General features: G+C 38.7%; 1 protein-coding gene and 1 non-coding gene across 3 annotated transcripts in view; one reads left to right on the top strand and one right to left on the bottom strand.

The window, feature by feature from the left end:
- ELF1 (E74 like ETS transcription factor 1) overlaps window positions 1–26,259 on the bottom strand; it is a 105,596-nt gene that overhangs the window by 78,160 nt on the left and 1,177 nt on the right. The gene's annotated exons all lie outside the window — the stretch shown is intronic.
- TRNAK-CUU (transfer RNA lysine (anticodon CUU)) lies at window positions 8,953–9,026 on the top strand. The gene has a single exon. It is a non-coding gene; the product is annotated as a tRNA-Lys (tRNA).

Below are 26,259 nucleotides of genomic sequence, written 5' to 3'. Positions count from 1 at the left end.
AGAATGACTACTTGGAACCCAAACACCAAGGAAAAAGATCCTCTGAGCAGTCACGGGAAATTTTCACTGGAAAATCCCCCAAGTCGTTTCCCAGAGTTAAAATGTATCTTAGATAATATCCACAAATAAGCCTAACGATCTGATTATCTTTTACCTAATCAGAATTAGAAGTTATAAGTAGTGAAAGAGGGACTAGTGAAAGGATGATGTCGAACCAACAAGTGACAGAGTGGATAATGAAAGATTTTTAAAAAACATCTAAGACTATGACTATAACTTTAGAAGTACTGGGGTCCAAAGCCACTCTGAAAGGTCAGTAAGTTCTACATATTCCCTGAGGATATCACCAAATAGTAAGTGCCTAGAAGTCAGCATTATTATGATAAAGGTTTTTAAAAAACAAATGACTAACACCAAATGTGTGAAATTTTTTATGAAGTATAGATATATAAAAGGGTTTGCTTCTGCTATTGAGAAAATCCTTTTGTATCAAGTACCTTATTACTTGATAATGGCAGATATTCAGACTGTAATTTAAAAGTACTTTTGGCCACCGGTATGTAGAAGTGAAGTAAAAGATGTAAAGTAAAAATAATCACCCCTCTTCAACAGAAACAAACATCTGAGTTGTTCCCAAAGAGGCAATCCAGAGCTGCTACTGTAATATATTGCCCCTTTGCTCAGGGGTGTCTCTATAAGCGTTATCCTACCACCTACAGGAATTGGATCCTGGTTCTATTCACAGCTCCCAAAAATCAATCTCCACCCAAAAAAAAGACAAACCAACAAAAAAAAAAACCCTGGCAAACAGTTCAGCACAGGTTGAGTTCAAATCCTAGCTCTGCTACCTATTAGCTGTGTAATCCTGGGAAATTACTTCTAACAGTATCCACCTCCAACTCAAAGAGTTATTGTGAGAATTAAAGTCAGTTCATATACTACTATTTGGAATATAGAAAGAACTTTCACAACTCAAAAATAAGAAAACAAGCCAATTTTTTAAATGGTCAAACTATTTGAACAGATACTTCACCGAAGAAGAGATACAGATGGTAAATAAGCAGAGAAAAGATCTCAGCATCATTACTCACTAGAGAAAAGCAAATTAAAGTCAGAATACCACTACACACCATTACAGTAGATTAAAAACAACAACAACAACACTAACAATACCAAGGGCTGGTGAGGATATGGAACAACTACAACTCTCACACACTGTTGGTGGGAATGCCTATTCGGAAAGCAGTTTAGCAATTCTTTATAAAGTTAAACATACACTTATCCTACAATCCAGCTGTCCTACTCCTAGATATTTACCTAAGAGAAATGAAAATATGTGTCTATTAAAAAAAAACTACATAAATATTTATAGCAGTTTCATTCATTATCACCAAATACTGGAAACGCAAATGTCCACCAACTGGTGAACAGATGAACGCGCTGTGGTATATCCATACGACGGAATACTATCAGCAATAAAAAGGTATTAACTTCTACACTTCTGACAGATGATACCACATGGATGAATCTAAAAGCATAAGGCTAAATGAAATAAGCCAAACTCAAAATACGTACTGTATGATTCCATTTATATGACATTCTAGAAAAGGCAAAACAAAAAAGACAGAAATTGTATCAGTGGTTGTCAGGGGATGGGAATGAGGGGAACGGGTTGACTACAAAGGAGAACAAGGGAACTGTTTGGGGTGATGGAAATATCCTGTATGGTGACTGTGGTATTGGTTATAATACCTGTACATGTCAAAAATTGCAAAACTGTATAACTAAATAGGGCAAATTGTGCTGTATATAAACTATACCTCAACAAATGTGACTTGAAAAAGAAATCCAGTTCATGTACAATACAGTACTAGGCGCTTAATAAACACTTCATAAACATTAGCTGTTATTATTATGCTTCATAGCAGAAGCAACCAGTATCAAATACTTCAGGATGACAAACTTTAGGTCTCTAAATTTGTAAATAAAATGTGGCATCTTAGACTTGTGATGGAAATATAATGCACCTGTATATACTGTGGGTATGTTTATTTCTAAAATTAGATATATATCAAAGTCAGTATATATCTTAATATAGAGCTGTCACACCTGGGGGAATTGCCAACATTTATATTTGAACTATTAGCTGAGAAAGATGTCAACTGAATGAATTTATTAAATGCCAACTGAAGTTAAGACACTGTTCATTTCTTTGTTTAAAAATAGAACTTATGAAAAGCATTTACTGTGTAAGCAAGCACTCTCTTCTTCCCTTTTATTTTTACCTCTTCTCCTTGAACTCAAATTTGAGAACTTCTAGTACGTGAAAATACAGAACAGTCTAAGTTTCATATCTAGGAACCCTGGGCTAAGAAAAAGGCATGGTTTGAATCTTTCTGGATCTGCAGCTAACATGTTTCCATCCAGAGATGGAAGAAGAAAAGATCAAACCATTAAAATGATAAATGACCAAAATCACTCTTCCCTACTATTTAAATATAAAAATAAAAATTTAAAGACCAAGATTCAGTGTTATAAATCTTTCAGCAGGACAGCATTAATTTTGTTGATGTTAAAACCTCCAAAGCGTAATCCCAGGTTCTGAGCAACGTGCAGCATTTCCAAATGTGAGCTTAATTGTAATTCTCTATTATCTATCACTAGATTTGTTAAACCAAGACCCCCTTCCCCTTCCCCCTTCAGATTATAAGACTCATCCATAAGAACGTCCTCCTGGTCAAGTGTCTGTGTGTTTTCAGAGGCAAACCAAAGGCAAAAGGGGCCACAGCTTTGCCTGGCTTTGTTCATTACTGTATTCCTACCACTAAGACAGGGTCCAACACATAGCAGAAACTCAGACATGAATGAATAACTTTTCTCAAACAGTTCATTGAAGGGAAATTTTAGCATATCAGGATTTTACCTGTACACTGAAAATACTTTTAACAGACATGATTTCACCCATGATTTTTTTTCAAACTGAAGTTATAATTGACATAAAACTTTATATTAGTTTCAGGTGTACAATGTAATGATTCAATATTGTACACACTGCATAATGATCACAGTAAGTCTAGTTACCATCTGTCACCATAGAATTTTTTCCTTGTGATGAGAACTTTTAAGACTCTCTGAGCAACTTTTAAAAAGGCAATACAGTGTTAGTGATTATAGTTATCATGCTGTACATCACATCATCATGACTTAATTATTTTATAACTAGACCTCCTTCACTCATTTAATTTACCCTCTAATCCCCTTCCCCTCTGGCAACCACCAATTTGTTCTCTGTATCTATGAGTTTGGTTTGGTGTTGTTTGTTCATTTGTTTTGTTTTTTAGATTCCACATATAAGTGAAATCATATGGTATTTGTCTGTCTGACTAATTTCACTCAGCGTAATACCCTCAAGGTCCATCCGTGTTGTCATGAACGGCAAGATTCCATTCTTTTTTATGGCTGAGTAGTACCCCATTGTATGTATGTGTGTGTATACATATATACACATCTACTTTATCCCTTCATACATCAACGGACACTTAGGTTGTTTGATTTGACCCATGATTTGATACAGCTGAATTCATGGAACTATGTTACAAGATTCTATTGTATGTGTTATTTTGGGTGTTAGACTTTCCTTTCTTGTCAAAAATAACCAAGACTTGACTGTACAATTATATTCTTTATAATGCTACCAGGTAATATGCTAAGTGCAATCTCAAGTTTTATATCACCATGAAATTATCTCTTGCAATTTAAAATTCAATATTGAAGACAATATATTTTTTACTTCAGTGGATTGTAACCAGGGATGCACCTCCGAATTACCGAAAGAAACTTCTGAAGATACATGCCTACTCCTAGAAACAGATTCAGTGGTGTGGATAGAGCCCAGGCTTATGAGAACCACTGCTCTGCTGCTACAGAGCCCTAGAACCTAATGTAGTTAGTGCTCTTCACACAGCAGCTGCTCAGAAAGACTCTTGTCACCTTACGATTCAGCAACCTCCAAATGTTGTAGAGAGGAAATCTTCTGTTTTTATATTGAGATGAGAGTGAAACTTCAGCTCCTCCTTTGCTATTCTTCAGGTAAAAGCAACATATCAGAGAAAAATAATATCTCAACAACATCTTAACTGTCCCTTTCTCTACCACCAACTGCCTACTTTCAATTCATGTTTCACCACTCTCAGAGAAATCTTCCTAAAGAACAACTCTGTGAGTGATGTGATGATCACTCATGGCTGAAAAACAAACTTTGATTCCCTAGAGGCAAAAAGCTGGACTACTTATCATGGTGTTCAAAGTTTTCACAATCCGACCTCACTTTACCTGTTTCCAGTCCTATCTTCCCCACTCTCCACCTCTTCCTCACTGTCTATCTCGGGTCTGTTTTTCTCTCTCTCCCTCCCTCCCTCCCCACCCCTATACACACACACACACACACATACTCTCTCTCTCTCTCTCTCTCTCTCTCCAGCCTTACTGAAACCTGGATTGCTCCATTCCTATTTGTTTGCCTTCTCTGGGCTTGGAAAGCACTTACCTTATTTCCTACCCTTTCCCTTATCTCTGCCTACTCATCCATCCTTCATAATCTTAGTTCAAATGCCTTCTCTACATGAAAGCTTCCCTCTGTTGCCCCACTTATAACTATTATTACAAGAACTGACCACAAGGCTGAAAGGAAACTTAGAGATCCTCTATTCAGTCCAGTGGTTTTTAAACTTTTCTGTTAAGTAACTGAATTCTTATAAAAACCTTCAAGGAAATTTGATACTACATTCATTTAAGTCTTCAGTGTTTTAAGAAAACCTAAAACACTGATACAATCTAGTCTCATTTAACAATAGGAAAAGGAGGTCTACAGAGAGGTGACTTGACCAATGTCAAGTTAGTAACAGATCTGAGGTACTCTTAGGCACTCATTCATTTAGCAAATATTCACTGAGCACCTACCATGTGCCAGGTACTTCTCTAGGCCCTTGTTATACAGCAGTGAAGAAGACGACACATTGTTGATAAACGACCCCTACTCACATGATGCTTACATTCTAGCCAGGAAGAGAGAAATGTTATGAACTAAATATATAGTATGTTGATTATAAATAAAAGACACAATAAAATGTGTAGTATGTTAGTGATAAGGACGAATAAGAAAAAATAAAACAGCAATGAGAAGAATATGACAATTTACACAAACTAGCTAGGGAAGACTTCCTTTTGCCAGGTCACTTTTGAGTAAAGACCTCTAGCCATGAAGACACATCTAAGGAAGAACATTTCAGGCAGAAAAAAGCCCATGCAAAGACTCTAACAGGGAGCTTGCCTGATATGTTCAAGGAAAGCAAGGAGGCCAGTGTGGTTCATGTAGAGAAAATAAGGAAGAGAGTAACAGAAGGAGGAAGAGCACTAGAAACTAAGGGAGAGCCTCACTGTTTAGAGACTTTAGCAGGGGAGTTTGGAGTAGCTGAGTCATAAGATTTGACTGCTGTGTTGCAAAAAAACCTGCAGTGGGCCAGGGTTGGAAGAAAGGAGAAGCTTATGCAATAACTCAGAAAAGATGATAATGGCTTAGACAAAGGAGGCAGAAGAAGATATGAGTAAATTATGGGTATGTTTTTAAGGAATATCCAACAAGATTTCTGAATGGACAACAAGTGGGTTGTGGGGGAAATAAGGCTTCAAAACTCAGTTTCTGGCTACTGGAAGACGGCAGATGCCAAAACTGTGATAGATTTGGGGTAAGGGGATATCGGGAGTTACTGAACACATTAAGGTGAACACAGATGGTGATGGTTTGGGGTAGGGGGAGATCAGGAGTTACTGAACACACTAAGTTTGAGATGCTCATTAGCTATCCAAGTAAAGATGTCAAAATGGTATTGTCCTGGAGCTGAATACACAGTCCTGAAGCCCAGGGTAGAGGTCTGGGCTAGGTATATATAATTTGGGAGTCATTAACATCTATTTGATATTAAAGCTACAGATATAAAAGGTAACAATGACAGAAGCTTGGGGACACTCTACTATTTAGAGGTAGGGGAGATGAGGTAGAACTAGCAAAGAAGGCTGAAAAGGAGTACCCAGAAATGCAGCAGGAAAATAAGGCAAATGTGGCATTAACCTGAAATTTAAGTAGAAGTACTTCCAGGAGGAAGGAATGAGCAACTGTGCCAAATGCTGACAACAGATCAAATGAGATGAGGTCTGAGAGGAAAACGACAGTTGATTTAGCAGCATGGACATCACTGCTGATTTTGAAAGAAGAATTTTCATGGTGTGGTAAAGGTGAAAAAGAAACAAGCAAAACATCTGATCAGATAGAGTTTAGGAGAGAATGAGGGGTGAGAAACTAAAGACAGAAAGTAATTTTGTTGTGAAGGGGTCAAGAAAAGATTTTTGGGGTGATGGAGAGACTGTTGTTTAAGAAAAGCAGTGCCTTTCTTATTGCCCAGAACATTCCATTTTGTATTGCAGTTAATTTTGTACAACTCTGTGTCTACATTCATAAACCAGTTACCCACTTGAGGGGAGGAACTGTATCACGCAGCTTCTACAACCAACTGTGACTGTGAACAAGTTACTTCACACCACTATGGGATTTCAGTTTCATTTTTTTGTAAAATACTGAGAGAGTCTAGAAATCTGGTAATTCTGAAAATCCATTTTAGTTCTGACATTTTATTACTCCATAGCCTCTCTGAGGCCTCTGAATAGTGTTTGAGGAACTGAAAACAAAAATCACATTAAGGCTACATTTAAAAGAGAAGTCTCCTCCTCAAATTTTTATATAATTTATTGAAAGTAGTATATAAAATTACCAGATATTCAGAACAACCTGGAAACTTTATAAAGTCCTCCAAAAATTCAATTATACTTATTACACTTTACTAATAAAAGGTTTTAAAAAAAAGAAAACCTATACTAATATTCTGGAAACATTTTTTTATCTTATGGCAGTAGGATATTTAAGCAAATAGACTTTTAACACAAGTCCCAAAAAGTTCATCTTAAAATACACCAAAACTCCATGCTCTTAAAAACAAAAGACAACTACCTTTTGCCATTAGTAAAATTTAAGACAATATGATAGAGGTCAAGCCTCTTATTTTACACTACCCTGATTTAGACAATGTCTATTTTTATTTGATATTTCTTATTTATCTATAAAACAAATTAAAGGCCCTACTTACAAGGAGACTAATAAAAAAGCTAAGTATTATGGCTTTCTTATAAATAAATGCACTCAATATAAATTCATCATTCCTTGTGGACCGATGACTTACTTGGCTTGAGTTTTTGCTGTAGGCCTGAATCACAGAAGGCTCAGCCCCGAAGATTAAAACCAAGCAACATGAAAAAAATTCACCTTGCTATTACTTTTGCTCTTTAATAAAAAGAACCAAATATAAACAGAAAAGTAGGGGAATTTTAGGATATGTTAAAGAAACAAGAACTTCAATTTCTCTTAATTACATTGCTGGTCAAAATAGAGAAATGAAGAAACTAACGTTAGCAACTAGCCCTGAAAATCCACAAAAAATTGACTTAAATTGCTTATTATAGTGCCAGGACACATAATGTGTTCTGAAATACCTATCCAAAAAGGGGGAATAAACAAACATACTAATACTACATCCATACTCAGCAATAAAATGAAATTAACTATTGATAAATACAACTTGGATGACTCTTAAAAGCATTACGTTGAGTGAAAGAAGCAGCCAGCGTCAAAAGGTTACATACTATACGATTCCATTTACATGACATTCTCAAAGAGACAAAACCGTAATGATGAACAGATCAGTGGTTGTAGGGGATGGATTGGGGGGACGGTGGGACTGACTATAGGGACAGAGCATGAAGGTGATGGAATTGTTCTATATCCTGATTTTGCTGGTGGCTACACAAATTTAAACTTGTATTAAAGTTCATAGAATTGTACAGCAAATAAGGGAATCAATTCTACTTTATGATTAAGTTAAAAAATAAAACAAAAATTGTTTTTAACTCCAGTAGCCCAAAAACTCATTACTCCAGTCCATAATCATTAGAAAATATCAGACAAAATCAAATTGAGGCACATTCTACACAATACCTGACCAGTACTCTTCCAAGTGTCAAGGTCAAAAAGGACAAGGAACCACCACAGATTTGAATGGATATATGACAACTAAGTGTAATTTGTGTATCCTTGGTGGATCTTGGAACAGAAAAAGGGCATTAGTGGAAAAACTATAAAAATCCTACTACAGGGCTTCCCTGGTGGCACAGTGGTTGAGAGTCTGCCTGTCGATGCAGGGGACACGGGTTCGTGCCCCGGTCCAGGAAGATCCCACATGCCGCAGAGCGGCTGGGCCCGTGAGCCATGGCCGCTGAGCCTGCACGTCCGGAGCCTGCGCGTCCGGAGCCTGTGCTCCACAACGGGAGAGGCCACAACAGTGAGAGGCCCGCGTACCGCGAAAAAAAAAAAAATCCTACTACAGTTTAACTAATGGTATTACACCAATGTTAATTTCTTAGTTTTCATCATTGTACTGTGACTATATAAGATGTTAACATGAGTGGAAGATGAATGAAAAATATACAGGAACTCTCTGTACTATTAATGCAATTCTTCCATGAGCCTAAAATCATTTCAAAGTAAGTTAAATGCCAGAATCTTTAAGAAAAAGGTTCGCAATAATTTCATAAAGCAAAAATACATTTCTTTCTCTTTCAGGAACAAACCAATGCCATCCTGCATATTTTGATCACCCTGGTGTAGTTTGATTACCTAGTGTAGGTCTTACCTGCACTAAGATCATATATATTATCTGAAAGGGATAAAACAGATTCTACCATAAATTATATGACTTACTGTGCTCACTTTCAGTGTATATGTTTATAACTTTAAAAATTCTATCAACATTTGATTTTCCAATTCAAGAGTGAATTCTTTCCGGGAATTCCCTGGTGGTCCAGTGGTTAAGACTCAGCGCTCTTACTGCTGGGGCCCCAGGTTCAATCCCTGGTCAGGGTAACTAAGATCCCATAAGCCATGTAGCACGGCCAAAAAAAAAAAGAATGAAGTCCTCCTAAAGGAATTTCTCATAAATTCTACCTCCTAATATTCTTATTAAAAAAACCCAAAAAACTTCCAATGGCCTACCAGCACCCACAGAGTAAATTCCAATACATTTTTGCATCTTGACTTTGGTCTACCATATTACAGCCTCACCTGTGACCATGCCACCTCCCAACATTCACCCTATAATCCAGCTTTGCTGAACTTATTAATTGAGAGCATGTCACGCTTTCTCACTCCACATTTGCTGGCCTTCCCCACCTGGGGAATCTCTCTTTCACCATTAGAGGGAAGAACTGGTCACTTCCTCCTTTGTGCTCCCACAGTATTTTGTAAGTGATCTAATAGATAAACGAATCACATTGTTTATCCATTCATACATACATATATACACTGCTAAAATATGCAAAGCACTCTAGCTTTCGGGGACCTAAAGGTGAACTGATTTCCTTTATAATTCCTCTTGCTTACTCTGCTGGAATATCTGGTGAAGACACTCTTTTTTGTTTTTTCATCATTTATTTACATGTCTCATTGGTCATTTATTTCAGCTGGATAGCATTCCTGACCCACAACAGTGTTTAATAAATATTTGCTGAATGAAAACATTTGGAGGTTCAACTAAATACTGTCTCAATCATAAATCTGCTTTTTTCTCTTCCACACAGTCCATGCCATTCCCAGGTCATTTCTGTAAGTCTAAATTACACAAAAAGCGAGGCCCCTTTCTCACTTTCCTGAACAGTCCAATTCCGATGAATAGGTTGGTTAGGCTGGGTCTGGCAGCCCTGTTTAATGGTCAAGCCCACAGCAGCAAAGCTCTGCATTTGTTAAAGGAGAACAGCTTCTGGATTAGTCCCAGTGCTTACACCTGAACATCGCATTATGTTAAGTCTACAAATAAAATTAGAGACAGAACAAAGGAGGAGACTCCCCAATAGATTAGGACTGATTATCCTAATCAGTGGCCCTTTCTTTCAACTTTCGTCTTCTGTCCTTTTCAGGCTTTTACTTATACGGCATCCTGTCAATAAACTTCTCAAATTAGAAACAAGTTGGTAAACGTTTCAGTAAAGAGGAATATTCAAATAAAATATTTAGACTACAGGCTTTATTTATTCATGTTTCACAACACCATTCAGACAATTAATGACATTTTTTTTTTTTTGTGGTACGCGGGCCTCTCACTGTTGTGGCCTCTCCCGTTGCGGAGCACAGGCTCCGGACGCGCAGGCTCAGCGGCCATGGCTCACGGGCCAGCCGCTCCATGGCATGTGGGATCTTCCTGGACAGGGACCCGTGTCCCCTGCATCAGCAGGTGGACTCTCAACCACTGCGCCACCCGTGAAGCCCAATTAATGACTTTTTGAACTCATAATTTACTCTCATCACAAAGGACACATTTTAGCTACAGCCAAACTGCTCTGCTGCTCTTCTCCCATACTTGAAACCATACCACTTATACAGATAAAACTTGAAATTTTTTAAGTAATTTAGATTTATTTATTTTATGAAATACTTCTTGGACATATATGATGCTCTAAGTATTTTAATGTTCTCAAATTTCTATCTCCAGGTCTTGCTCCTGTACCACAGACTCCTCTATCAAACTTGACAACTCCATTCCAATGTCTGATTGGCAAACTTAACATATCCAAACCTGAATTCCTGATGTTCCCTTCAAAAAGTACCCTACCACCCACACTTTTCTCCAGTCATCTTGGTGGCTATTCAATACTTCTAGCTGCTCAGACCAGAAACCTTGGCTTTCTTGACTGTCATATACCTACATCCAATCTGTCAGGAAATCCTGTTGGTTCAATGTTCAAAATATATATAAAACCCTAACACTCAACTTCATTGTTACTGATATCTCTTACCTGCATCAATCACTGAGGCAGTCCAAGCAGCCTGACCTATCTTTTTAAATGGATTACTTCTGATTGCTGCTTCTCTCTCTACAGTCTACTCTCAAAGCAGCAATCAGAAGTAATCCATTTAAAAAGATATGTCAGATCATATCACTCTCCAGCTTCAAAACCCTCCCATAGTGCCTCTTTTCACACACACACACAAAGTCTTCGTAACTGTTCAGGACTGCAAGATCGTACCCTGCCCCAGCCTCTGTGATTGTATCTCTTCCTACTTCCCGCTTGCTCCCCCTCTTCTAGTCACACTGATATCTCCCTGCTATCCCATGAACACATCAAGCATTCCTCCCCCCCAGGTCTTGCACAGCCTGTTCTCACTGCCTTTTATGTTAGATATCCCGGTAGCTAAGGCCTTTACCTCCTGTGCTAAATTGCTGCAGTAATAGCTACTAATTTGTTTCAAATTCCCTATGTGAAACATGACTGACTTTGCCTCTTCTCCCATTAAGAGGCGGAGTCTACTTCTCCATCCCTTAAATGAAGAATTGGGCAAGTGATTTCCTTTGGCCAATGGATTAGTAATAAATAAAACACAAGCAGAGGCTTGAAAAGCTGAGGCACACAGAGGCTTACCCTCTCATGCTGCTAGGATCCCTTCTGCCACCACAGAGTATGAGAGCCACACAGAGAGGTCCCAGCCATGTAAGTGAAACCACCCTACATTATGCATCCAGCCCTAGCTGAGTCAGCTCTGAAGAAGCAGCCAGTCCACCCACAGAATCATGAAAAATAACAGCATAGGTGATGCATATAGTTGCTCAAAAATTATGACCTGCTCATTTAAAGCAGGGATTTAAAACCATTCTCACCCTAGAATCCTATGCCCTTTCTATAACATCCCAAACTGTTAAAACCTCATAAACATTTTGAACTTTAGAATTTAGTTTGAACCACCCTAGAGACATCTCCCAAATTTAAGGATACTAAAATAAGCATGTGTCATCTGTTACACAGATTAAGAATTCAGACAATTACAAATTAGAGAAACAAGTCCCCAGGATTTACTGATCTCTCTGCCTTGGCTCTTGCTGTTGCTTCCCCACCATCCTTTCACCCCATCCTTCAAGACTCTGCTAAAGTTCATCTGAAAGAAAATAAGAAAAGTGAGGAATTCTTTAAAAAAAAAATGCAAACTATTATTATAGAATGGATAAGTAACAAGGTCCTACTGGATAGCATAGGGAACTATATTCAATATCCTGGGATAAACCATAATGGAAAATACTATAAAAAAGAATGTATGTGTATCACTGAGTCACTTCACTGTAGAGCAGAAGTTAACACAACACTGTAAATCAACTATACGTTAATAATTTTTTTTAAAAAGAGATCTGATACTACCAAAGAAAGAAATCTGATACTATACAAACTTAGGTTATAATAAAAACAGCATCAACAAAAACATTAAATCCTATTTTGTCTGGGAAAAAAAAACCCCACAGAATGGAAGAGGGCTCATTAGACAGTATTAGCTAACTAACAATTTCAAACCACTGCTAATCATTAAAAAAAACAAAACCTATATCACATTATTCCAATTAGATTTAAATGTAAAAAAAAAAAAAAAAAGGACCAGCAGAAAATATAAGCATTTATATACTATTTGGTAAGAAATGTCTTTCCATGTATGACACAAACAGCAAAAAAAAAAAGATATGGAAAAGAATGACATTTGACTACATAAAAATCTAAAAGCACCATAACCAAAGGTAAGGCAAAGGATAAACTAGGGGGAACATATGACAAATTAAAAAAAAAAAAAAAAAAGAAAAAAGAAACAAAACCTAGTCTTAGGTTTGGCTTACCCAGGCAAAAACATTTGTTGAAACTCAACAAATGCTTTACAAAAACTAAAGTTCTTGCTCCATTTAAAAAACCAACTAGAAATCTTAGCCAATAAGAAAGGCAATACATAAGAAAGGCAATATATAAGAAAGGCAATACAATATGGAAATGCAACAGTGAGCTCATTCTCAAAGAAAAAGCCTTGTCCTCTTCAAAGGTTGACCAATGAACATCCAATTGTTTTAAATTGAAATAAAATGTTTAAACTAAAAAGATTCATGGATTTAATTTTACAAAAATTGTACCTCAAAAGGAAAAAAGTAAACAGATATTGAAACTATAGTCAGTGATAAGCATGCTAAAGTACTTAGATGGAAATGTGCTAATGCCTGCAATTTACTTTTTTTTTTAATTAATTAATTAATTTTGGCTGCGCCCGGCCTTAGTTGCAGCCTGCAGACTCTCAGTTGCAGCATGCATACAGGATCTAGTTCCCTGACCAGGTATCGAACCCAGGCCCCCGGCACTGGGAGCACGGAGTCTTACCCACTGGACCACCAGGGACGTCCCTGCAATTTACTTTAGATAGAAGGATAAAAGTATGGTAAAGCAAATATTATAAAACGTTAATGATAAAATCTAGATAGTGGGTGTATGAGTGTTCATTATAAAACTTCAGCTTTGCTGCATGTTTAAAAACTTTCGTAATAAAATGTGGAGGAAAGAAAACACTATTATTAATTGAATCAAACACTCTTATTAAGCCTGTTTCTTATACTGAGACACAGGATTTATTAGATCCACTTTAGAGATTCTGTGAAAAGTTTTAATTTTAAATGGATTTTTAAATGTCCTCCCCCTTTTCTTCTTTTAAAATCAATATTTTCTGCCTTTTGTCTGTATTTTTTAAGTGTTAACCCACAAATTGAATATACCCTGTGCTTGGCAAATGAATATTAAATGATTTTTCCTGGGGGGGAAAAAAACACTCTTATTAGAAAAATGGGCATTGGGCATGAAGAGGCACTTCACAAACTGTGGCCAAATACAAGAGATGTTCATTCTCACAACCTCAGAGCAGAGAAACAATACCATTTTTCACCTATTAGCAAAAAGTAAGATGATTAGAGAGGGTATGGGGAAATAAATGGTTTCATACTCTATTTTTGAGAGTATAAGAATAGCATTCCAGAGGCAATTTCACAACCAGAAGGTCTTTTTTTTAATCCATTTAATTTATATTTTTTAAAGATTTATTTATTTATTGGCTGTGTCCAGTCTTAGTTGCGGCATGCGGGATCTTTTGTTACGGCGCGTGGGCTCTTCAATGCAGCACTCGGGCTTCTCTCTAGTTGTGGCACACAGGCTCCAGAGAGCACGGGCTTTGTAGTTGCAGCACTCAGGCTCACTAGCTATGGCGTGAGGGCTTAGTTGCCCTGCGGCATGTGGGATCTTAGTTCCATGACCAAGGCTCAAACCTTCATCCCATGCACTGGAAGGTGGATTCTTAACTACTGGACTACCAGGGAAGTCCCCAAAAGGTCTTTACGTACCTTTTCAGTCTCAGTAATTTATTCTAACAAAACAAATAACATATACAAAGATACAGAGAGAAATTCAGTACCATCGTTCAAAACAGTAAAAAATTGAAAACAAACTGTTAAATAAATTAGGTGTTACAGAAACCATATCTCATTATATGGAGCGTACCATATTATTCAGCTGTTAAGAATGATTATCTATATAAAACAGTGTACCAAAAAAAAATCTCCACAATGTATTTACATGAAATATGCAAGTCAGAAAACAGCATGTATCACTGCACAATTGACATTTATGCATATATGGTCCACATTTCAGTATCTGAAGTAATGATCAACTGAAAGCTAACAGTACTTGTGCCGGTTAGTAAAATTTTTATGATTTGTATTATTCATCTGTGATATTTGGTATTTAAGTAGCTTCTATGTGCCTGGCACTCTTCTGTAGACTCAGGATATAGTCAGTTTACCTGTGGACTCAAGTAAACAATTCGAACATAGTCCCTGCCCACATATGAAGGAAATCAACAAAGTGACAAAGGGTGACCAAGAAAACTTACTTTAGATAAGGGAAGGCCTCTCAGAAAACATGACAGCTGCTTTGAGACCTGAATGATAAGGTGGCAGTCATGTAAAAGGCTGGGGCAGAGTACTATCAGCAGAGGAAGTTGTAGGAGTGAACAAAGGCAAGGCAATAGGAGGAAGCACCATGGCCCTTAGAGAGCAGGGAGGAGGGAAGAAGTATGAAAAGTGGCTAAAGAAGGACTTACGGTGGGGGGGGGGCGGTGCGGGGGGGACATGTGTATTACCCTTACAGTCAGGAAAAAAGATCAAGCTAGGTTCATGCTAAAAAACAAAAACACTACCACTACTCCAATCATACAGGCAAAGTTATGAAAATCTTTCCTTGCTAAGTGCTTGACATACATACCTCATTTAATCCTCGTGATAGAGCTATTAAAAAGCATTCAGTGACTTCCCTGGTGGTCCAGTGGGTAAGACTTCACCTTCCCAATGCAGGGGACCCGGTTCGATCCCTGGTCAGGGAGCTAGATCCCACAGGCATGCCGCAACTAAGATCCTGCATGCCTCAACTAAGACCCGGTGCAGTCAAAATAAACAAACAAATAAATAAATGTTTTTTAAAAAAAAAAGGATTCAGAAGACTTCAAAGTAAAACATTCTTGGGATGATTCTCCAAAGACAGTCCACAAAACAGATGCATAAGAATCATCTAAAGACACACACACACACACACACACACACACACACACACACACACACACACAGAGTCCTACACCAAAGACTCAAATTAGTTGGTCTTAAGTGAACTCCGGATTCTGCAATATTTACTGCCCAGATGACCAGAAATTAGTATAGTGACAAACAGACCTTTGTACCTCACCAGGCAGGTCTGATTGCACCTGTGTGTACACAGTCCCACAATACCATATCTAGATTAAGTCAATGGGTTCACATCTGTATTCAGTAGATCCTATTTAGGGAATCAGCAACGTGTGTAATACATTTTTCAAATATTTCACAGATCTAAAGAAGATTTTTATTTTAATTCAAGCTTTTCTTTAAAAAAAAAAGCTTCCGTTATTTGACACCCCAACTGTCACATACACCTCAATCCCTTCTACCATCCTTTCTCACTCCCTTCACAGCCAACCTTCCTCAAAGATTTGTCTATACTCCATTTCTTCATTTCCCACACATTCTTTGACTCATTCTCGTCTATCAAATCTAATCCTGCCTGTACTATGCCACTAAATCTCTTCTAACTAAGGTCAATGACCACACTGGGCTAAACCCAATTAACACTTTCAGAGCTTGTTTTGTTAGACTCGTAAGTCTCATTCCTGGTTTTCCCCCAATGCTGCACTACTCTTCCTCAGCTTTCTCTGCCCCACTTCCTCTATCTCATGACTGAACACTGGATGTCCTAAAGGTTCCGTTGAAAAGCCTCTTTTCACTCCAGACTCTCCCTTTGGCAAACTCATCCATTTCTACGGTTTCAACTAACAAGTCAGAATATAAAGGTAAAAATCGCCTCTACTCAATTACCCTTGACAATTCCCTTAAATTCACCCTTTAAGTACATCTTACCACATTAACAGGCCACACTGGCAACCAATATATCATCTGAATAAACATAACTGAACCACTTTTCCTTCTGACATTCAAGCACCAGATTAAGGAGGTAATTTACATTTAAAGGGTACACTGTATAAAAAGACACATTTTTTTTTCTTACTTCCACTCCATTTCACCTCCATACTCCCTGGCTTGAAACACAGCAATGTCTAACCACTCTGTTTAAGGTAAAACTCAAAATCCTTAACATGACCTACAATGCCTTATATGGTCTGATACTTGCCATCCTCATCTCCCATCACATTTCACATTAAGCCCTCAGCACCTTCTTCCATTTTCCAAAGCATAATACCCTTTCTTTGCTGCTCTGGAGCATTTCCATAATGCTACTCCCTCAGCCTCCCATCACTTTCCATCCCTCTCTTTCTCCTAGCCAGTGCTTACCCATCCTTCAAATCCCACTTCAATGTCATTTCCTTAGGGAAGCCTTTTCACTACAGCCGCCTTGCCACCTACTCGTTAGTTGTCTCCCTGTTCTGCATGTAACACTCAAACACACTTTTTACTTGTTCAATCAATGTCTATCTTTCCCACTAAGAGGTAGGCTTCATGAGGATCTTGTCTGATTTTTTCGTTGTTACATCCCAAGCATCTAAATATTGACCAAATCAAGTAACTTCAATCTCCTTACAGATACTTTTTACTCTCTTACAATTTGCATATCCAAATACAAATTCAAATTTTCCTTTTTAAAAAATTATGGTAAAATTAACCATTGAAGTGTACAGTTTAGTAGTAACAAGTACATTCATATTGTTTTGCAACCAATCTCCATAATTCATTTTATCTTGCAAAACTGAAACTCTGTATCCATTAAATGACTCCCTATTCCTCCTCTCCCCAGCCCCCGGCAATCAACATTCTACTGCTGTCTCTATGATTCTGACTACTCTAGTTACCACATGTAAGTGGAATCATGGCAGTATTTGTCTTTTTGTGACTGGTTTATTTCACTTAGCATAATGTTCTCCAAGTTCATTCATGTTGTAGCACGTGTCGGAATTTCCCTCCTCTTTAAGGCTGAAAAATATTCCCATGTAAGTGTATGCCACATTTTGTTTATCCATTTATCCACTTATGGACACTTAGGTTACTTCCACCTTTTCACTACTGTAAATAATGCTACTAAGAACATGGGAGTACAGCATCTCTTTGAGACTGCTTTTAATTCTTTGGGGTATATAGCTAGAAACAGAATTGCTGGATCATTTGGTAATTCTATTTCTAATTTTCTGAAGAACCACCAAACTGTTTTCCGTAGTGGTTGTACCATTTTACATTCCTATGAACAGAACACAAGGGCTCTAATTTCCTCAAATCCTCACCAACTCTTGTTATTTGGTTTTTTGGGTTTTTTTGATAGTAGCTATCCTAATGAGTGTGAGGTGGCAGATTTACTTTTATATAAACTTTATGTGCTTTCTTTTTCCTACAAACTTGTAAAAAGCCCTCTTAAAATATGTTCCATGAACTAGCAAAAGACAATTCTAGAAGGTATTGAAAATAGAAAAGAAGAAACAGTCTTTCAAAGCAGGATTTAAGGGACAATAAAATTGTGGTTCAGGGGACTTCCCTGGTGGTGCAGTGGTTAAGAATCCACCTGTCAATGCAGGGGACATGGGTTCGATCCCTCGTCCAGGAAGATCCCACATGCCGCGGAGCAACTAAGCCTGTGCGCCACAACTACTGAGCCTGCGCTCTAGAGCCCGTGAGCCACAACTACTGAGCTCGCGTGCTGCAACTACTGAAGCCTGCATGCCTAGAGCCCGCACTCCGCAACAAGAGAAGCCACTGCAATGAGAAGCCCGTGCACCGCAACAAAGAGTAGCCCCCGCTCACCGCAACTAGAGAAAGCCCACGCACAGCAACGAAGACCTAACGCGGCCAAAAAAATAAATCAGTTAATTAAAAAACAATTGTGGTTCATGTGAAAGGGCAAAAAAAACAGGGAGAATAAATAATGCAAAGGCATTCCCTCTCATATCTGAAATTTCCTGATGCCAACTGCCTGCAAGAAGTTTTGAATTCCTTAAGCCTATGTTTGGCCTTCCATCAGGATGCTTCCCCTCCCCCTACCTGCCACCTGTTTTCTGGGACAGACCCTTCCCATCATACTCTTCCTTTCCACTTCAGCTCTGTGACTGGGTCAGTGCCTGCCCTACTCAGGGGATGACTCGGTGGCAGGGCCCCATCCTTCCCAGGTAATAGGGTCACTGGGTCCCTTGGCATAGGAAGGTATCAGTGATAAGCACAGATGGGGCAAAACAAATCCCATTACAACCTTGAAAACTTGAATTAAGTGTTTAATTAAATCTGGAAACAGATAAAAAGCTTCACACAAAGCAATATATCAACACATCCTAAATCAGAAATGTATCCTGATCTTGGGATTTTGAACCCAAAAGAAACTTTAAATTAAAAGATTAAACTACAATATTTAAGACTATCTAGAAGACCCTCTGGATCTAGAAGTCACTAGGCTAAGTACCTCCCTAGACATCTAAAATAAAGCAAAAAAAAAAAAAAGGTTCAAATCAAAGGTATTTATTTAATAGTGAATAGTCTGCATTCTAAAATAAAAGACCTATTAAGATTTGTAAACACACACCCAACAGACACACAAAACTCATGAGACAGTTGTTATTGTTATTATCAAAATTCAAGTCATCTATGCTGGAATTATTTTTCAAAGAACAAAATGTTTTATACTTAGTTATGAAAATGAACCCATGCTTGGAAAGTAAAAGGGAACACTAACTACCATTAATCCTAAAAGAATCACCATTCTAGCATTAAAAAGGCAGATACCACGTGATAACAAAGTTTAAGTGCAGGCTAAATATTAAGCTAAAAATGTCTTTATATAAGTTCAATTCCATAGTTTTAAAAATGATATGATAATTAAACCATTAAAGAAGGTTAGAAAACAGAAATATACCTCTAATTTTACTGGCTCTTTGTCCCAATACTTAGGAAAGGAGCAAATAGACCATGAAGTATTTTGAAAGTTACTTTCCTTAAACAGTACCTAAATAATACTGTTTTTTATATGGCAATGTACCTTGCAGACCTAGATAAGCATTTGCATTTTCACCATTAATAGTCTACTTCAAATCACACCATATACATCAACTGTGGAATATAAGATATAAATGTAGGAAAAAATAGTTCAGAAAAGTCACAATCTCATCTATTTACTTTGAAAAGGTTAAACAAAACCTAATATTGAAAGTCTATTATCATGTTTGTCATGCTACACTTTTGAGAAAAATAACTCAGAAATATTTGAATATTTTAAACCATTAACATTACATTTGAAAATCTCTCCGTGACCAAAACATAAGGTCCCTAAAGTGAAGGGGGTAGGGGTTCAGTAGATGCGCCATTCGTTCTCTTCCTCATCCTGGATATCACATTCAGAAAGGATGCATGACTGTGATCTCAGAATGGGGCTTCAGCCCACTTCCGCTTTACCGCTAACACAAACTTCCAGCGCTAAATGGCGACCCCACCCCTCCAGACTCCTCAGGGAAAACAAGCGTGTAAGCCATTTACAACATTAGGCTGTAAGCAGCTCATCTGCTGGGAAAGTTTTATTCTGCAGAGTTCTAGACAAAACCATTTCCTGAGTTGCAGAGAGCAAACAATTTTTTCACACCCACAATTTCATTTTGATTCAAGCTAGTTTACCAGTTTAATTTGTGAGCAGACTGCCCTTCTAAATAAATAACCTGTAATAAAAGCCAAGTTATTTACAAAACTACAATGAAGGCAATTCTTCAAAGCATGGTGAATTTCTAACAATAGAATCCTACTCTATAAAAATGGGAAGGGAAAGCCACTTTCACTTAAGAGGAAAAAAATGATGGGGTACACTTTCACATATTTTTCTCTTTTTTAAATATTTATTTTCTTCAAAACAAGTGTTTATATTATTTTTTTATTTTTTTTGGCTGCGTTGCATCTTCGTTGCTGCGCGCGGGCTTTCTCTAGCTACGGTGAGTGGGAGCTACTCTTTGTTGCGGTGCATGGGCTTCTCATTGTGGTGGCTTCTCTTGTTGCGGAGCGCAGGCTCTAGGGCCGTGGGCTTCAGTAGTTGCGCCATGCGGGCTCAGCAGTTGTGGTTCGCGGGCTCTAGAGCACAGGCTCAGTAGTTGTGGTGCACGGGCTTAGTTGCTCCACAGCACGTGGGATCTTCCAGGACCAGGGATCGAACCCATGTCTCCTGCACTGGCTGGCGATTCTTAACCACTGTGCCACCAGGGAAGTCCTCACATATTTTTCAAGAAATATAACTCTCAAGGACATATGTATAAAATAGGATAAAATATACAAGAAAAAAGCACCACCTTACAACAGGCATACATGCCACCATGTTTTAAAAAACACACTCTTTGATATGAAATTTCTAGAGAAAGAAGTATGCCATCTAAAAGGCATTCCTGAATTTCTTTGCAACATTTTAAAGCTACTGATTTCATTTAAATTCCGTTTATTTAAAAGCCCCAGAAAAAGTTCAGAAAAAAAACTAATTTCAACTTTCTATTTAATGAGCATAACCACATATACCAATATGGAAGAACCATAATCAGTTCTATAATAGTTAATTTCAAGTGGATCAAGTTTTATTATAATTTTTGAGGATTTCAGTTCTAAGTTATATTGTCCACAGGGTGGCAGTCTCACAGTCTTAATTTTGTCTCTGAATTCAAGGTACAATTTCAGTGATCAAAAAGACACACACACACACACACACACACACACAGGTGGGCAATAATAATTTACTGTCTGGCCAACAATCGCAAAAATTGTCTGTCCTTTCCAAAAAAAATCTATGCTTCCTAACTTCCCTATTTCTTTGAGGAGTATTTATACTCCTGACATCTTAAATTTTTCCTTCAATGCACGTCTTCTATTTAATCCTTTATACTCTTTTGCCACCACCCTATTTAGGGAGACACTAGAGGCAAGGAGAGTTGTTAGATTATTACTGTACTGCAGAAGACCCCCCCAACCTTGGTCAGTGTGGACACCACAGACACAACCCTTCCATCCCCCAGTTCATCCTGCACACTACTGCCAAATTAATTTCATTAAAACACGTATCATATTACCAGAAATTCCTTCTTTTAGCTAAGTAAACTCCTTACTCCAAAATTCAAGGACCTTCACAATCACAACCTTCCAAAATCTCCTAAATGCTCTGCAAGAGTCAAGGGGATTTAGGAAATAAACTTCACTTTGAATATACCTTGCAACTTCCTGGTTTTCATTCATTCATTCATTCATTCAAATATTTTCTGAATGCTCAACAAGTGCCAAGCACTGCCCCAAGTGCTGATGATACAGAACGGGGGGAAAAGTCAAAGTCCCTGCTCCGAAGATATTCTCCTGACAGGACAGTCTCGGGTTGAGAGCTATTAGGGGAAGGGGGATAAACCCCCAGGTACTTCCAGCTCTCTGCCAGCAAGGGATACAACTCTTCCCAAGTATGAGCCATCAGAAGCACACTAGGGGTTGGGAGGGATGATAAAAAGACATCAGAGGAGATCTGCCAGCACTGACATTGTCTGCTACAGACCGTAGCCTATTCTTGCACTCTTACACTATACTACTATACTACTACTGGTCCATTCCTATACTATTTGTACTCTCAGCTCAGCCAAAATGTGCTAGCAACTGTTTAGGGACCTCTGTTCCTGCCTGCTTCCTTCTTATAGCCTTGTCTCCCGCTCAATCATCTCCACCCGCAAAGCATAAGCAGCCTTCCAAGCCAATCTCAAACGCTGCCTCCTAGAGGCCTTTCCCCATTCTCTTCACACAAACCCAGATGTGACATTTTAGAGACCTTCAAACCCCTGTAACCCTTGGCTTAGTCTCCTCTAAGCATTTATTACACTATGCACTGTATCGTAATTATCTGTATATTTCAACCTCCTTCGTCAGTTATATACTGAGCTCTTGCTACATTCCTGGACTATCTAGGAGCTAGAGTTGCAGTGTTAAATCATTCCATTATTATTTTTAAATATTTAATATCCAAATGATAAACGTAAAATGTAGACAAAATATTCTATATTTTTGATTGCCTCAATCTTTTTTTAACAGTTTTGCTGAGATATAATTTACATACCATGAAGTTCACCCACACAAAGAGTAGAACTCAATGTTTTTTAGTATATTTACAGAGTTGTGCAACAATCATCATAATGTAATTTTAGGACACTGTAATCACCCTAAAAAGAAACCTTGGACCTACATTAGCAATCACTTCCCATCCCCCGTGTCATCCTCCCCCACCCCGGCCAATCCTAGGCAACCATAATCCATCCTCTTTCTCTACAGATTTGTCTATTCTGGGCATTTCATATAAATGGACTCATACAAAATGTGGTCTTTTGGACCTGGCTTCTTTTGTTTAGCATAATGTTCTTGAGATTGATCCATGCTGTGGTATATATCACTACTTCATCCCTTTTTATTGCCAAAAAATATTTGATTGTATGGGTACACTGCATTCTATTCATTCATTCCTCAGTTGACAGACATTAGGGTTATCTGTCACTTTCTGCTTATGAATGCTGCTATAAACAATTGTGTACAAGTTCTTGCATGGACATGTTTTAATCTGTCTTGGGTATACACCTAGGAGTGGAACTGCTGGGTCACATGGCAACTCTATGTTTAACATTTTGAGAGAACTGCCAAACAGTTTCCCAAAGTGGCTGCACCATTTTACATTTCCCCCAGCAACCTATGACGGTACCAACTTTTTCATTACTGTTTGACTCTTACAGAACAAGAGTGATCTCACTACACAGTATCCTTACTCTCATGGAACTTATATTCTAGTAGAATAAGACAAGAAATAAACAGGAACAAACATGTTTATTTCAGATACGCAAAAGAAGAAAATAAAGCAGCATAAAGTAACCAGACAGTAACCAGAAAAGGGAGTCTCTAGTGAGGGTAAACAGAAAGGCCTCTCTGATAAGGTAACGCTGACAGGAGTGAGATGTGCAGAGCTGGAGGGGGAATACTGCAGGCAGTGGAAACAGCAAGACATAAGACTGAGAAAAGAACAAGTATGGCACATTCAAGGAACAAAAAGCAAGAAGCCAGTGCAGCTAAAGTACAATGAAAAGGGAGAAGAGGGAGGAGGTGGCGTTGAGGACCCAAGTAGAGGCTAGACAATGTTAGGCTCAGAGACCAGGGTAAAGTCTTTGGATTTTAAAATGCCATCGTCATTTTCCCAACCCTTACATTTCTTTACGTACAGGTGTTCATCTATGCAAACGTTTACTGAACTGTCGTACATCTTCTAGCTGCACCTAATAGTAACAAATAGTAAAGAGACTATTTGGGTAATCCACACCACTCATTTAGTATCACTTTATTTTGTGGCTCAAGAAAGAACATGTAAAACATGACTACCAATGGTGTTTTGGAAGCAAGGCACAAGCGTATGAATGAACCCTTACAAAGTTATCACCTAGTCCTGACCAATTTAAGGTGTATGCTTCACCGACAGTAACTAGCAGCTCTGTCTTAGACTATTTCCAGTAAGAATATAGTTGCAGATCATTCTCATAATCTAAACCTAGATTTCATTCTTTTAAATGTTAATTTTCTCCACTCCATTGGTTAAAAATTAATATCTAATTGCTAAACATAAAACCCATGGGCACAAAATATTCTACATGTTTCTATATTGTTTGACTCATAAAAAAAAGAAATTTTTACATATTACGCTATATTTAGTTTCTTCAAAGAGACGCAAAATGTTTTAAAAAGTCTAGTGACGTAAATGCCATAAAACAACTTGTTACCTAGTCAAAATTTATCCAGTTAAAATTCCCTTTTTACCATCCCAACTTGACCCCCATGGCTCTCCCTCCAGGCACTGTGTGCTCCTACCCAGCCAGGCTATTAGCCAGCCTCACACTTGTTGCCCCAACCTCCGCTTTCTGATACACATTCCCCACCAGGAGAAATCCAACCTGTTCTTCAAGGTCCAGGGCAAACACTCTCCCTTCCTTGTCTGGTCTCTAGTCCTCTTCCCTGAGTAGAAGTGACTTCTCACCTATGTGCTCTTGAAGGAATTCTGCAACTCAGATGCTGCCCTAGCCAACTGTGCCTGGTACACAACAATATATAAGTCTATGTCTCGGACAGATATATTGTCACCAAACTACTCCTCTCAGCATACCCTCAAATATATATAAAGCTATTTGCAATTATACCGGGTGCTCAGTTGAAAATCACATCCATTTTAGCACAATTTGATACCAAGTCGTCACAAAATATGAGGTCAAGATTGAAGCTCTTCTGGAGGCAATTAAGGCAGAAGGATCTTTCCTTCCTTCCACGCTCAGGCCTAATTCTTTAGTAAATGGTTTCTGAACAATGACACAATCCTCTATTTAAATGAAACTTTTCCACTCTTATTACCGACACAAGAATTGCTCAACAATTCTTTTAACTCTCAAGGTTGTGAGTGGTATGTATCATCAAGAATTTATGGCTCTAAACCCAGAGCACAGAGAAGGTGAAAGATCTACCACAAGGTCATACAGCTAATCAAAAGGGCCAAAATATGACTCCATTCAGGATTCTCTCCAAAACCTCCTAACATGAAGAACCTGAACATCAGTTAACTTCCAAGACTATCTGATGATGCTTGGTGTAGAGAAAACGTTCAAATATTTGAACTAATGAAGATGATCTAAAACATTTTTAGTTGTGGAAGTTTATTTACAATGTGAAAGTAATTCATCCTTAATCATACTGTCCACATTAACAGATTAGTTCAAAATTCACTGTGCAGTTAAAACTATCAAACACAGTTTGGGAAGGCACATACTAACAACTAATCCTTCTGCTCTGCGTAATGGCACTGACCAGAGACTCGTCCACAAGAGCCACTTTTTCCTTCTTCATTTGTTCCCGGAGGCCCAATAGACTAAACATCAGAGCTCACCCCATTTTCTAATTTCAGCTTGCATTTAAGATAACGCTTTTGTTTCATTTACAGCTCACATGCTGCTGACACAGCTGCCCCTTCTTTGTAATAAACACAGGGCTTCTATATTTAAAAATACAGTGAAACTTTGTTATAACATCCCCTCCCCAGTCTCCGGCCAATTTTCTCTCTTCCAAGCCCCACCTCCACCCCAGGATTTTCTATCCGCGGCGCTCAAAACGTTAGACCCTTTTGGAAAGTCACATTTCTTCTTTAAAGACATCTCATCCTAGTGGTATTTTTCTTCTCCACAGCGTGTGTGTGTGTGTTTTTTTTGGGGGGGGGGCGGACGTGGGCGGAGAACGGGACGGACGCCCTTCCCCAGAGGCCTTTCCGAGCAGAAACACTCAAGTCTGTGGCTCCGGAGTCTGGGGTACTTTCTGAGAACTACGGCCGGCGCCCCCAATGTCAAGTTGGGATGACCTCGCAGGCCGGCCTCGGGGCGGGGCTCGGGCGCCGCGGGAGCCCGGGGTGGACACGCGGCCAATCCGGCTGCCGCGGGCAGCTGCGCGGTCAGGAGAGCGCACCCGCGGGCACCGAGGATCTCCGGACAGCCCTCGGCGCCTCCCCGCGCCCCCCCCCCCCGCCAGGGGGCTGCTTTGTGTCGGGGGTGTTTCTAGTCAACACCCGGCCGAGACAACGGGGCTCCAAGCCGGGCGCGGGCTCCCGGGCGCCGAGGGCAGGGGGCAACACGACCCGCTTCGCTTGGGACCGTCAGAAGGGGCCGGCCGAGGAGGAGGGTGTGGGCCC

The sequence above is a fragment of the Globicephala melas genome, chromosome 18 (assembly GCF_963455315.2).
Source record: "Globicephala melas chromosome 18, mGloMel1.2, whole genome shotgun sequence".
NCBI lineage: Eukaryota > Metazoa > Chordata > Mammalia > Artiodactyla > Delphinidae > Globicephala > Globicephala melas.
This window is presented reverse-complemented; position numbering and strand designations above follow the sequence as displayed.